The sequence below is a fragment of the Rhinolophus ferrumequinum genome, chromosome 2 (genome assembly GCF_004115265.2).
Source record: "Rhinolophus ferrumequinum isolate MPI-CBG mRhiFer1 chromosome 2, mRhiFer1_v1.p, whole genome shotgun sequence".
NCBI classification, from domain to species: Eukaryota; Metazoa; Chordata; class Mammalia; order Chiroptera; family Rhinolophidae; genus Rhinolophus; species Rhinolophus ferrumequinum.
This window is the reverse complement of record NC_046285.1, coordinates 77,379,238-77,392,725: the sequence shown is the minus strand read 5'-3', so window position 1 is coordinate 77,392,725 and position 13,488 is coordinate 77,379,238. Positions and strand designations below refer to the sequence as shown.

The window sequence follows — 13,488 nt, the reverse complement described above, 5'->3', positions numbered from 1 at the left end:
ATCATGAGGGTAGGTAGTAGAGAAATAAGACAAAAATAGTTTCCTCTGAAGACAGAGAACTGGGGATAAGGAAAGGGGGGGCCACAAAATGCACTTTGACATTTCAAGTTGTATTTAAGTATTTAAATTATGTACAAGTATGACCTGTACAAATTATCTAGTTTAAAAGTTTGTGAATTAATAGTAATATAATTAATTATATCAGTGAATTTAAGAGGAAACATGTCAGTCACAAAGGCCAGAAGATAGAAAATAAGGTGGAAAGAGCTGCGTGTGGCTTTTATTTGTAACCCATGGAGAAAGGAGAAAGGTCAATCACACATACATGTGTGATGTGACTAAACCAATCAGAGACCACATAACAGGGAATGAGCACGTGCCAGTCTTAATGGTCTTATAAACTCATGATGGTGATGAGTGGTCTCATAAACTCATTTGGTTTCTTCCACTGGCGTTTGGAAAACAAAAATAGATACCATAGATAGGTATTAATTAAATAATGATCATTCCTATCCAAATATTTTTACATGCTTTACCTATTGACATTTACTAGGAAACATGTTTTTGTCCTTTGTGTAAACTGGCTAAAAATTGAGTGTACCTGCCTGCTGCTTATAGTGCATTCCATGCACTTCTATCAGCCAGGCACATTGAGTCTTCCCTAAGGGAAGAGTACAAATCCAAGAGGCCTTCAATTATATGTTTTGTTTCTCTTAATAGCTATCTATGATCCTGTTCATCTTTTCCATTTTCATTTTCTTTTCCTTTCCTGAATTCTCTTACCTTTTTCTACATCTATTTCTCATGGCACTCATGAATGTTTATGCACCATTTTCAGAGTAGGAACCTGAAGTAAATTATATATAATCTGCTTTTTTCTTTTGAATATATGTGCTTTTTAAAATTCTTAAACTACTGAACCAAATTTAATATTTTTTTTTTATAACTAAGAGAAAAGATTCTTTCTGATTTATCTCTGTGAAATAATGGAATATTTTTGAGTTCTCCAAGTGTAGGGTTAACTTTTTAAAAATTTTGACTGAATTTTTTAGAACAGGTTTGGTTTTATAGAAAAATTGAGTAAGTAACACAAAGTTCCCATTTACCATCTGTACCCCTATCCCTTAGTTTTCCCTATTATCAACATCTTGCATAAGTATTGACTATCTATTACAATTAATGAACCGATATTATATATTATTATATTTTATTCAATTTGTAAATATTATATATTATTATTAAAGAAAATCTACATTGTAAAATAAGGGTCATTTTTTTTTTCCCATTGTACAGTTCTGTTTCTGTTTTTTGTGATTCAGCCTTGGAAGATTGTATGCTTCTGTGGATTTTGATAAATAAATAACATCATTTATTCACCACTATGGTATCATACTGTATAGTTTCACTGCCCTTAAATTCCTCTATTCCTTGTACTCACTTTGGGGTTTTTTTGCTCTTCTTTTTCCAGTTCTCTCAGGTGTAAAGTTAGATTATTTATCTGAGATTTTTCTTGTTTCTTAAGGTAACCCTGCATTGCTATGGGAGACCTCTTCACTGTCTCCCATAGATTTTGAGTTTCATTTTCATTTGTCTCAAGGTATCTTTTGATTTCTTCCTTGATTTTATTGTTGACCCATTCATTATTTAATAGTATGTTATTTAGCCTCCAAGTGTTTGTGTGTTTTTCAGTTTTCTTCTTGTAATTGATTTTTAGTTTCATATCATTGTAGTTAGAGAAGACATTTGGTATGATTTCAGTCGTCTTAAATTTATTGAGATTTGTTTTGTGGCCTAATATGTTGTTTATCTTGGAAAATGTTCCTTTTGCACTTGAAAAGAGTGTATACTCTGCTGCTTTGGGGTTAAATGCTTTAAAAATACATCTGGTCAATTAAATCCATCTGGTCTAGTGTGTCATTTAAGGCTGCTGTTTCCATGTTGATTTTCTGTCTGGAATATCTGTCCATTGTTGTCAGTGGGGTTTTAAAATCCCCTACTAGAATTGTATTACTGTTGATTTCTATCTTTATGTAAGTCAATATCTGTTTTATATATTTAGGTGCTCCTATATTAGTTGCATAGATGTTTTTGTTTATCTTTTCAAAGAACCAGCTCTTGGTTTCATTGATCTTTTTTTTTCTTTTACTTTTTTTGCCTCTCTTTTCCACTCTGATCTTTATCACTTCCTTCCTTTCTCTAAATATAACTAAAGTAAATTTAAAAGTCTATTAAAAATAATCAGTTGCTTATTTTGATCATCCCTTCCGTCACTCCCTCAAGTCCCTAACAAACACACCTTTTTTACTGCCTCTATAGTTTTTGCCTTTCCAGAGAATGCCATATTGCTGAAATAGTACAATATGAAGATTTCTCAGACTGGTTCCTTAAAGTTTTATCTCGTTCAAGCAATTTCCCCTTATATACAGTATGTGTAATATCTTTTACATAGCAATATGCTTTCAAAATTCCTTCGTATCTTTTTGTAGTTTGATTGCTCATGCTTTTTTATTGCTGAAAAATAGTCCATTCTATGGATGTACCATAGTTTGTTTACCTGTTTACTTACTGAAGTACATCTTGGTTGCTTCTAGTTTGGGGAAATTGTGCACAAAGCTTCTATATATTTATGTGTAGTATTTTGTGTGGACATCAGTTATTTTCTCATTGGATTAATCCCTTTATCATTCTGTAATGTCCTTCTTTGTCTCCTATTATAGTCTTCATTTTCAAGTCTATTTTGTCCGATAAAATAATTGCTATCCTGGCTTTATTCTCATTTCCATTTGCATGAACTATCTTTTCTCATCCCTTTACTTTCCGTCTATGTGTGTCTTTCGATTTGAGGTGGGTCTCTTGTAGACAGCATATGCATGGGTGTTGTTTTCTTATCCATGCAGCTTCCCTATGTCTTTTGATGGGTTAATTTAATCCATTTACATTTAAAGTGATCATTGATAGGAACATAGTTATTGCCATTTTATTATTCATATTTTTGTGCAATCTATTAATACTATTTATTATTTATTTACTATGACAAATTAGGCATATATGAGTGTATACAAGTATTATCCTTAATGCACTAGATTTCCAAAGTTGCCTAGAAATTTACTACAAACATAGTGGTTTAGAACAATGCCCATTTATTTGCACACAATTCTGTAGGTACCCTGTTTCCCTGAAAATAAGACCTTGCTGGACAATCAACTCTAATGCATCTTTTGGAGCAAAAATTAGTACAAGACCCAGTCTTATTTTAATATAATATAATACTGGGTCTTTATAATATAATGTGATGTGATGTGATGTAATAATATAATAAATATAATATAATAATAATAATAATAATAATAATAATATAATATAATACTGGGTCTTATATTAATTTTTGCTCCAAAATATGCATTAGAGCTGATTGTCCAGCTAGGTCTTAATTTGTAGAAAACACGATAAGAAGTCTGGCACAGCATGACAAGAGTCTTTGCACAGTGTCTCACAGGACTAGAATCAAGGTGTGGCTAGAAATCTGGTCTCATCGGGGGCTCTTGAAAGCTCATTGTAAGAAGAATTTGTTTTCTTGCAGTTGCAAGATTGAGGTCTTCCTTAACTTGCTGTGTGTCATCTGGGGCCAACCTCAGCCACTAGGGGCTGCCATCATCCTTACATCCTCCTAATGTGGTGGTCTCAATCTTCAAGTCCGGAATGGTATGTAACTGTTTCTCACTCTTTATCCAAATCTCTGACTTCATACTCTGCTGCTTGCTGGGTTAACTCTCTAATTTTAAAGGATTCATGTAAATACATTAGCCATCCCCTCCTGAACATCCAGGATAACCTTTCTATTTCAGAATCAACTTATACTAGTTGCCTGAATTATGCTGGCAATTCCTTTCTGCTACATAAAATAAAATTGCCATGGGCATGAAGACTCATAATATTCTCAGTTCTTGGGACTAGAATACAAAATATTGGAGGTTGTTTTTAGGGTTTTACATAAAGTAAAATTGCCATGGGCATGAAGACTCATAATATTCTCAGTTCTTGGGACTAGAATACAAAATATTGGGGGTTGTTTTTAGGATTCAACACACCTTGACTACAGGACATATTTATAATAAGGCCATTAGTTCTTCAAAATAGTTGTGTCTCAAGCAACATTTTTAATCTACTACCTATCTATCTATCACCTATGAATCTGTGTTCGTTTATCTTTTTGTCATTTATCTACCTATATGCACAGATACATGTTAAAATGTTTTCTAAATGTTAATAAAATAATTCTGGTTGAGAAATTAATTTAAAATTCTTTATATTTTCCATGTAATGTATAAAGAGTTCATTACTAACATGTGAATACCTCTAACAATTTGGGTAACTTCGTTAGAAAGATATAAAAGTCCAATTTTATTTTCCAGAATAAGGAACTACCAGGCTTAAAATTGAATAACATAAAATGAGTAATTACATCCTTTTATATGCTTCTATTAGAGTAATTATATCATTGCTTTAAGTAAATATTTATTGATAATTTCTACATGCCAGAACCTGATTTCCAAATTGGAAATCAGATTCCATATTGAAAATTAGATTCCTGAAAGAACTTGAGTTTCAATGGGTGTATTGTTATTGTGATACATGGTACCAGGCAAGAGTAGGCATTCTAATTTGTGTCTGGAACTTTTATTCAACTTGGAGATAGCTGTTGTCTCTCTGTGATTCTTTTTATTGCCTTCTTCTTGACAAGACTTTTAGTGAATATTCATATGGAATGTTTTGTGCTGGATTCTTTCCCTGATTTTCTTATTTAGACTTTATATTCTATTTGTTCCCTAATATTCATTTTGCATTTCTTGATAATTATCTTTTTTACAAAATTAAAACTTACTGGGGTGACAATTGTCTTTCTGTATGTACTTGACATTGCTTTATCTTGTGCCCCTTCTTTTACTCTTAGATTACTCAAATCAGAACTTGGAAACGCTTTTTGAATTTACAACACTGCTTTCCTATTTTTTAAATTAAAGTTTATTGGGATGACAATTGTTAGCAAAGTTATGTAGGTTTCAGGTCCAAAATACTGCTTTTCTAGTTTGTGGATTGAATATCCAGAACTTTGCCTATTAATGTATTTCATTTGTGAGGCTTTTCTAAATTATTACATTGCCAGTTATTGACTATTTTTTTTTCTTGCCTGCTAGCAAACATTCTTAAACATGAATCAAAATTCTAAATCATCACCCATGATAAGCACAGTATTAAATTTGACCCCTCTCTAGAGTCATTCTTAATTCAAAACATATTTCAGTTATTTGGTCTTTCATTTCCTACTGACAGCCATTGCCCCATGTGACACAGTGATATGTGGAAGTCCATATCCAAGCTTGTTTGGGTACACAAAAATTTAATAGAAATAGCTACTTTCCTTTATTCTCTTACTCCTTCAATCAATTTGATCTGGTTATTGGAGACAGTTGAAGGATGTACATGATTAAGTCTGTTGTCTAATCCCTAAGGAAAAAAAATCACAACCAACTAGGAATGCTTAGGTTATTTAACTGGGTAGTACAGTTTTTCACTGTAAAACCCAGTTTAAAATATCAATATGCTTTAATATTCTTCCTACAGTTGTGAAAGCAGATGTCTACTTGTTATTTTGAGCCTTTAGTAGATATATTTATTTTAGAGTTGAATAGTTCATATCTCATGATAAAGAAACACGATGATCACCACCACCAGCATCTAGCAGAACCTATTAGATGAGAGATATGGCAACAGGAGAGCTTGCCATGTGTCCTGGTAACAATAGATTAAGAAAATTTTTGTGATGGAAAATGCTATTCAACATGGTCAATAGGTAAATGAGAAATTAAATTTAGTTCATTTTATTTAGTTCTCAACATAATTTGTTGTATTCTGAATGTAATACATTATTTAATAGATGTCATTTGAAATTTTTGTAAGTGGTGAAAAAGAATCAAGTAACATAATTGAATATTTGTATTTGGGTTTGTGCTAAATTTTGAATATATTTTCAACTTTAATTCTAAGATATTCTGTTGTGAATATCTTATCTATATTTTATTTATCAGGAGCTGGACTTTGAAAAAGATTACTGTTTTCCCACAGTTCTTTGGGTAATAGATACCTTGCCTCTTTATGGACCAAAAGTTTTTGCAAACTAATATGTAATGTAATTCAAAGTTCAATTCCATTGAGCCAAATAAAAGCATTATTACCCAAATTCAGTGTTCCATACAAAAATTATGCATATATATTATATATAATCACATATATAATATATAAATATAAATATCTATATACAGGAAATTATCAGAAAATAATTTTATTTCCTGTAACATATTTTTGGTGAATTCTATTTAATGATAATACCCAAAGAAGTATAAAATCCTATATCTAAATTCAGTGAACTTCACAAAACAGTCATTAAGCAGCATACTCAACAAATAATAAGATATAACTATTAACTCAGAATCTGTCTCATGTCTTCCTCCCAGATAAAACTCATAAGCTAATCACTATCTGTATTAAAAGACTGTAGATGTGTTGATTTTTGAACTTTATGTAAATAAAGTCATTCTATATTTACTCTTTCATCTATCATCTATCACTCAAAATAATGTCTGTGAGATTCATACCTGTTGATATATTAGGTTGGTGCAAAAGTTGTTATGGTTTAAAAGGTTAAAAATAATTGCAAAAACCACAATTAACTTTTGCACCAACCTAATAGTCGTGATTTGTTCATTCTCAGGACTGTGATGTATTTCACTGTGTAAATATATTACATTGGTAGTATATTTATTCCACATTATTGGATACTTGCATTATTTCAAATTTTGGGCTCTTCCGAATAAGTTACTGTGATAATTTATGTACACAAATTTGACAAATATACATAATCATTTATCTTAGATAAATACCTAGGATAGGAATTTCCAGGTTATACAGTATGATGTTCAGCTTTATTAAGTAATATCAAACAATTCACAACGTGGTTGTGAGTTATAACCATTTATACTTCCATCAGTATAAGACCTTTGCTCCACATCCTTGCCATTCGTTCATTCATTCATTCATTCATTCATTCAGTTATTTGCTATTTAATCATTCTACTGTGTATGTAGTGTGTTTAATTGTTTTAAATATGCATTTAGCTGATGACTAATCAAGTTGAGACCCTTTAAATATTTTTATTGGCTATTCATGTATCCTCTTTTTTATTTTGCAATTTAAGTTTTTTTTACCCATTTTTTAATTGGTTTATAATAATTCTATATATATTCTAGATGTGAGCTTGGGTATATGTATTTAAAATATTTTGCAACTAGCACTTCTTAATTTTCATATTGTTCAATGTATATATTTTTTATTTTTATTCCTTGTTTATCCTTTTTTTGTTTTCTATTTTTTAAATAAATCTTTACCCACTGTAAGGTTATAGAGATGTTCTATATACTTTTCTAAACCCCATTATTGTTTATTCATTCTCATCTTTACCTGCATGTTATTTGGAATTAACTTCTGGTTATGCTGTGAAATACAGGTCAAGATTGTTACTTTTATTTTTGAATGTATAACTAACAAAGCAGTACTATTGCAATGACCATTCTTTTACCACCAAACTGCAAGGTTCTTTATCAAACATTATTTGATGGCATATGTGTGGGTCAGTTTTTTGAATCTATATTCTGTTCTAATTGTGTTTTAAATGATAATGCTTTAGAATTTTTAATGATCATTAAATTTTTATTTATGTTATGTACATCATATATATTATATAGTTATATATAAAATATTTAATATTAGTCACATTCCTAATACTGAGTATTAACTATTGTAATATTCGATGAGTATTCTTCTATTCAATAAAATACAAATGCGGACACACACACACACACACACACACACACACACACACACTGTATCCCTAAATCATCTGCAAGTTCTAAATCAAAAATAATTTAGCATACCTTGGTATTTTCCATTAACATAACTAACTTATTTCAGCCTAACTTTGATTTGAAAAGAAATAACCATTATATTTTTTATTAAATGTTTTCAGCTTTTTATTTATAATGTAAACTTGATTATAAACTATAGTCCAAGAAAATTTCATGTGACTGAACTGAAGTATTTGATAATATATCAACAAGGCTTCAAAGTCTTAGCATTAGAAACTCCAAACTGGATGTTTAGGAGTGAATACAGCAAGCTGTAAGTATATTGAAGTTCATGTAAAGCAGGGTTTCTCAACACTGGTATTATTACTATTTTGGGTTGGATAATACTTTGCTGTAGGAGAGAGTCTTGTACATTTTGCGTGTTTAGCAGGATCTCCTGCCTTTATCTACTAGAAGCCTATAGCGCTCATCAATGCGACAACCAAAAATGTCTCCAATCATTGCCAGATACATCCTGGAATAAGAGGGTTATTGCCCTATGTTAAAAAGCCCCATTGTAGGGAAAGTATACAAATTTATTTGGCTGTAGGCTCATGTAATCAGTCTTCCTGCTATATTCATTCCTACAGGACAATTGAAGGTTTCAAGTGGACAATTCATAAAATAAAAAGTCATAGACATAGATAACAGCTTAGTGATTACCAGAGGATAAAGGGGGAGGGGCGTGGTAGAAGAGGGTAAAGAGGGGTCAATATATGGTGATGGAAGGAAAACTGACTCTGGGTGGTGAACACACAATATAATGTACAGATGATATATTATAGAAATGTACACTTGGAAACTATATAATTATACTAACCAATGACACCCCAATTTAATAAAAATTTAAAAAAAGACACTTGAGGTCTTCTGGGAGGGAAGGAAGTGAGGCTCATATTTCATTTTTCTGATATTTATAGGGTGTCTTTGATAAATTCATCATGCTCTGTCCATATAATCTGACGAGAAGATATGACAGAACCTGAAATTATATTGCCAGTAATTCACAGTAGTATATATTACAGGATAGATTTTTGTAAGTAAGTACATTTCTGATGTAGAATGTCCCATATCCTGCCACTTTGGAAAAATGCTAACTAAAATTATGTTAAAAGCCTTTGTCATAAATTGTTGATCCAGAAAGTTCCAGTTTGCCTACGCATGGAAAGAAGATGGAGTGTTTATATGGCCATAATGCTGGGGATATCTGGGAAGACTGAACTGTAGATGGCTTCACCTCCTTTCAGCACACAGATGCCATGAGGAATTACTGATAAACCTGAGGGTGTGATGACAATACTTGATTTCCCCATTATCTCTTACAATAGTTATGGTCTGTTTTGAGAGCTCTCAGAGATGGAGAAGAGCAAGTCTTGTCTACAGTACTCTGCAGAGATTAGAGCCCACGTGGCCAGGCTGCAAGTATCACAGCACTTAGTACAAAGGGAAGGCTTTGCCTTAGTCAATTGAATATCATAATCCTGGTTGCGACTTCATTGAGTGGTGAAAACATGCAATGAAATGGGAAATAAAGCCTTTCAGGCAATGGATGCAGTTAACTGAACTCTATAAAGTAGCAAAAATAATCATAAGTGAGGCAACTTACCTCAATACACACACTTTCCAGTTTTTGCTTAATGAAACAAGGCACTCAGACCTGACAGTTAGGGTCTGGTTTATATCTTAAAATACCTGGGTTTATCTGGGAATAGGCTGTACAGGGAGGTTTTGCTGGAGATAAAATACAAGCTTCCTATATTTTATAGACAAGGATCTTATAATCATTTAATTAGAACACTAAATGAAATGAAAACATATTTGATTACTGAATTAATTGGTTGAGTTGGACAAAAGTTAAAATAATCCACACCAAACAAAGATGATAAGCTGTTTAAACATTTGTAATCCACTGTCTTCTTAGATCTGGAAACTCAAGTGGAAAGATTTATGAATTTATTTATGGAGAGTTTAGGAAATGAGGTAAAAAATAATTAAAGCACTTCCGCTTTGCATAGTCTTTATCCTTTCTCTTTTCAAAGGTTGATTTATCTCTCATAAGCGCTTAAGAAATTTCAAGTCAAACTCCCATCTGTTTGGTAACTCTCATTATGACTTAGCCAATGGCTTTATTTGGAATTCTCTGGTAATTAAACCAAAGACCTACTATCCTGGAATTGCACACATATTTTTGGATACAACTTTAATAGTTTTATAAATCATTTCCTAAATTGAATTTTAAACGCTGAATAGTACAGTTTATTTTAGTGTGTGTGAGTGTGTGTGTGTGTGTGTGTGTATGTGTGTGTGTGTATGTGCATGCATGCTCCTACCCTTGGTTCAATGATTGTGAACCAATTTGAACTTTGCAAAGATGAACGGAAATATTGTTATTCCATTACATTGAATATATGTGCAGACTGCGGTAGTGTCAGTTTTAAGGATTAGGCTTATGTGTTCTTACTTCGGTTGCATTATTCTCTTTACTGCTATTTTTGTAGTTATATTTTTAAATTTTCATTTATTTGGGCTCAGTTACAGAACTTCCATTTGAAAATTCTAATACCATACAGTTCTTATTTTTCTTGGCTTAATTTTATCTATATCAAGTTCATAGATAATCATGAATATAAAGATCAATCTAAATGAGAAATAATTATTGGCTGTTTTCCTATATCACCTTATCTATTGTTTGTTGATTATTACTTGTTTTTTGTTTTTGTTGGTAATTAATGTTTATTGGGGTGACAATTGTTGGTAAAGTTACATAGATTTCAGGTGCACAATTCTGTAATACATCATCTATATATCACATTGTGTATTCACCACTCAGAGTCAGTTCTATTTCCATCACTATATATTGGATCTCCTTTGCCCACATCTACCACCCTTCTACCCCCTTACCCTATGGTAACCACTAAACTATTGTCTGCGTCTATAAGTTTTTTGTTTCTTCATTTGTTTTTCTTGTTCTTTTGTTGTTTTCTGTTTTAGATACCACATATCAGTGAAATCATATGTTTCTTGACTATTTCTGTCTGACTTTTTTCGCTCAGCATAATAATCTTAAGATCCTTTCATGTTGTCCCAAATGGTACTATTTCATCTTTTCTTATGGCATACTAGTATTCCATTGTGTATATATACCACAACTTCTTTATCCAATCACCTATCGAAAGACACTTGGGGTTGTTTCCATGTCTTGGCCATCGAAAATAAAGCTGCAATGAACATCAGAGCACATATATCTTTATGGATAAATATTTTCAGATTTTTTGGGTAGATACCCAGGAGACGGATTGCTGGGTCATATGGTAATTCTATTCTTAATTTTTTAGGAAAACTCCATGCTGCCTTCCATACTGGCTACACCAATCTGCATTCCCAGCAACAGTGTATGAGGGTTCCTTTTTCTCCAGCCTTTTCTCCAACAGTTGTTATTATTTGTCTTCTTGATGATAGCCATTCTAACCAGGGTGAGGTAATATCTCATTATGGTTTTTATTTGCATTTCTCTGAAGATTAGTGATGTTGTATATTATTTCATATATCTATTGGCCATTTATATGTCTTGAAGAAATGTATACTCAGGTCCTCTGCCCATTTTTTAATTGGATTGTTTGGTTTTTTGTTGTTGTTGTTGTTGAGTTGTATGAGTTCTTTATATATTATGGATATCAATCCCTTATCGCAGGCGTTGTTTGCAAAACTTTTCTCCCATTCAGTTGGTTGTCTATTTATTTTGTTGATCGTTTCTTTTGCTGTGCAGAAGCTTTTTAGTTTGATATAGTCCCATTCTTTTATTTCAGTTTTTACTTCTTTTGCCTTTGGGGTCAAATTCATAAAATGTTCTTTGAACCCAAGGTCCATAAGTTTAGTACCTATGTTTTCTTCTATGTATTTTATTGTTCCAGGTCTTATGTTTAGGTCTTTGATCCATTTTGAGTTAATTTTGGTACATGGTGACAGATGTACATGGTCCAGTTTCATTCTTTTCCACGTGGTTTTCCAATTCTCCCAGCACCATTTATTGAAGAGGCTATCATTTCTCCATTGTATGTTTTTTGCTTCTTTGTCAAAAATTATCTCTCCATATTTATGTGAGTTTACTTCTGGGTTCTCAATTCTATTCCATTGGTCTGTGTGTCTGTTTTTCTGCCGATACCGTACTGTTTTGATTATTGTTGCCCTGTAGTACAAGCTGAAGTCAGGAAGTGTGATACCTCCAGCATTGTTCTTTTTTCTTAGGATTGCTTTGGCTATTCAGGGTCTTTTGTGGTTCCATACAAATCTGATGACTTTCTTGTGCTATTTCTTTTAAAAATGTCAATTGGATTTTGATGGGGATTGCATTAAATCTGTATATTGCTTTGGGTAATATGAACATTTTAACTATGTTGATCCTTCCAATCCATGAACATGGAATATCTTTCCATTTCTTTGTGTCTTCTTCAATTTCTTTTAAAAATGTCTTACAGTTTTAAGTATATGTCTTTCATGTCCTTGGTTAAGTTTATTCCTAGGTATTTTATTTCTTTGTTACAATTGCAAAAGGAATTTTTTTTTTTTAATTTCTTTTTCTGAGATTTCATTGTTAATATGTAGGAATGTGATGGACTTTTGTATGTTGATTTTGTAGCTGGCAACTTTACTGTATTCGTTGATTGTTTCTAATAGCTTTTTGGTGGAGTCTTTAGGGTTTTCTCTATATAGCATCATGCCATCTGCAGAGTGACAATTTAACTTCTTCATTCCAAATTTGGATGCCTTTTATTTCTTTCTCTTGTCTGATTGCTCTGGCTAGGACTTCAAATACTATATTGAAAGGCAGAGGTGATAGGGGACAGCCCTGTTGTATTCCTGAACATGGAGCAAAGGGCTTCAGTTTTACACTGTTAATTATGATATTAGCTGAGGGTTTGTCATATATGGCCTTTGCTATGTTGAGGTATTTTCCTTCTATACCCGTTTTATTAAGGTTTTAATCATAAATGTATGTTGTATCTTGTCAGACACTTTCTCTGCATCTATTAATATAATCATATGGTTTTTGTCCTTTATTTTGTTTATGTGGTGTATCACAAATCAATTTGCATGTGTTGAACCATCCTTGTTCCTCTAGGTTGAACCCCACTTGGTTGTGATCTATAACTTTTTTTCTTTTTTTTTATTGGGGAACGGTGTGTTTCTCCAGAGCCAATCAACTCCATGTACTTGTCCTTCAGTCCAGTTGTGGAAGGCACAACTCAGCTCCAAGGCCAGTTGCCGTTTTCAATCTTTAGTTGCAGGGGGCGCAGCCCACCCATCCCATGAGGGAATTGAACCAGCAACCTTGTTGTTAAGAGCTTGGGCTCTAACCCACTGAGCCATGTGGCCGCCCCTATAATCTTTTTGATGTATTGTTGCATTTCATTTGCTAGAATTTTGTTTAGGATTTTTGCATCTGTGTTCATCAGAATTATTGGTCTGTAATTTTCTTTTTTTGTGTTATCCTTACCAGGTTTTGGTATCAGGGTAATGTTGGCCTCATAAA

At 32.3% G+C, this 13,488-nt stretch overlaps 1 long non-coding RNA gene across 1 annotated transcript in view; it reads left to right on the top strand.

Annotated features, from left to right (window-relative positions):
* The first annotated feature begins 3,592 nt into the window (after positions 1 to 3,592).
* Positions 3,593 to 13,488, top strand: part of LOC117033492 (uncharacterized) — a 172,814-nt gene continuing 162,918 nt past the window's right edge. The window contains exon 1 of the long non-coding RNA XR_004424893.1: positions 3,593 to 3,702. This is a non-coding gene — a long non-coding RNA (uncharacterized LOC117033492). The remainder of the gene's footprint in view (positions 3,703 to 13,488) is intronic.